The 2,228-nt window shown below is 41.9% G+C and overlaps 1 pseudogene; it reads right to left on the minus strand.

Moving 5' to 3' along the window:
* Positions 1–294: 294 nt before the first annotated feature.
* Positions 295–712, minus strand: LOC130027812 (60S ribosomal protein L23a-like; annotated as a pseudogene).
* Positions 713–2,228: the final 1,516 nt, after the last annotated feature.

The following is a 2,228-nucleotide window of genomic DNA, read 5'->3' on the forward strand; positions in this document are numbered from 1 at the left end:
AGGAGTAATTCCTGAGTGCAGAGCCAGGAGTAACCCCTATGCATTGCCGGGTGTGACCCAAACAGAAAAAAAAAAAAAGAAAAGAAAAAAGAAAACATTTAACTTTAAAAAAAATAAAAGTTGAGCTATTTTTTAAAATAACAATGTGACTTTTGTTCATTTCATAAATATTGAGCATGAGCACCCACTCTATACCAGGAAACTTAGAAATACATTCACTCTTTTATATAGAAATATATGTGGGATTAGCCAGAGGTTTAGATGATCTCAATTTTGTTAACAACACCAAAGGAGCTAGCCAGACATAAGGCTAGCCTTCTTCCCTCCATCAGGTCTAATGAGGTTGTCGACCTCGGCTACATCAATGTCATAAAGCTTCTTCACGGCCCGCTTAACCTGGTACTTGTTGACCTTGATATCCACAATTAACACAAGTGTGTTATTGTCTGTTTTCATAGCTGAGTCAGTGGTCAGAGGGAAATTGATGATGGCATAATGGTCAAGCCTGTTTCTCCTGGGGGCGCTCTTCTGAGGATAACTGGGCTGTCTTCTCAGTCCTGGTGTTTTGTGTCTTTGGAAAGTGGATGTGGTGCGGATCTTCTTTTTGTTAACAGTGGACGCCTTTCAGCGCTGTTTACTTGGCCTTCAAAGCTTTGACTTTGGCTTCAGCTTTGAGTGGGGCAGGGGCTTCTTACTTGGCTTTCAGCGCCATCTTCCTACATTCACTCTTTATGATCCTTTGAGATAGATGCTATGATAAAAATTCCTCATGCTCGGATAGGTTAAGTGACATGTCTAACCACTGGCCACATCACTTGGGAAATTTTTACAAAAGGATTTACAGGAATCTAGTCTTGAAAAATGAATAAAGCTTGACTAGGAAGGAACTGCATTCTAAGTAGGAGGAACACTATACAATTGGCATGTGTCCACCTTCAGACGTCTCTTGCTGCACTTTAACTGAATCTTATCTACTTCCCTAAGTTTGACATAAAACACTGAAGTCTTGGCTAAACCTGAAGAAACAAGACCACCTAATATGGTCTTAAAAAGACAAAGTGACCTCTCATTGATAATTGGATTAGACAAAACTCTCTCGCATTGTGTTCATAAACTGCTCTGCTGAGGCAATAAGTGCATTGCTACTGTTTTTGTGGAAAAGAAAAGCAAGAAGAAACACATTTCTCATATCTATTGGTGCTTTCCATTTGCCTTCAAGTTCAGCAGCAGAGCACAAGACCTGTTACAAAAGGGGGCCAGCGAGGTAGTACAGCAGGTAAGGCAAGCACCTCACCCCCTGTAAGGCTGGCCCAGGTTCAATCTTCAGAACCCCATATGGTCCCCTGAGCCCACTGGAAGTGATCCCTGAGCACAGAGCCAGGTATAAGCTCTGAAAACTGCCAGGTATGGCCCCAAAATAAAACAACAAACAAAAGACTTTGCCCATAAGTTACAAGGAAGAGATGCACAGAAAAGAAAAAAAAACACCCATCCTGCAGGCAAGACCAATATTCTGTTTATTGGGAAACTGGCCTTTAGAATTTCAAGAAATAAAAGAGAAGTTTCTAACCCCTCTTTCTACCTTTATAAACGTTCTCTAAAACAATGGAAAATAATGAGTATTAACACCTACATTCCTCTTTCGTGCACCTTCATTTACAGTTCCTTTTTACACATATACTATTGTGCCAATTCTTGTCTTGCTCTCTCTCCTCCCTTCCCTCCCTCCCTCCCTTCCTCCCTCCCTCCCTCCCTCCCTCCCTCCCTCCCTTCCTTCCTCACCTGGAAGTACTCAGGGTTTATTCCTGGTTCTGCACTCAGAGATCACTCCTGGCAGGGCTCAGAAGACCACATGAGGTGCTGGGGATAGAACCCTGACTGGCCACGTGCAAGGCAAGCACTACTGGTTATACTATCCCCTTGGCCCCAGTATTTGCCTTTCCGATGTACAGTGCAGCAGACGAACATTCAGCTTCAATGCTTCACTTCCCAAAAGTTTTACCTTAAAAAACCCTATACCACAGTGACTTTCATGTTTAAAGGATGATTTACTCCTGAGTTCTGATAGAATTTCATTCATCTTTCAAGACCTTATTCAAATGTGACTTCCTAGATGAAGCTTCTCTGACTTGCAAACACTCATTGCCCTCCAATAATATGAATGACTCTCAGATTTGGCGTGTATTCTTTTGCAGTTATCTATGGAGGGTGTTACCTATCAAAAAAAA

The sequence above is a fragment of the Sorex fumeus genome, unplaced genomic scaffold, assembly GCF_029834395.1.
Source record: "Sorex fumeus unplaced genomic scaffold, SorFum_2.1 ptg000037l, whole genome shotgun sequence".
NCBI lineage: Eukaryota > Metazoa > Chordata > Mammalia > Eulipotyphla > Soricidae > Sorex > Sorex fumeus.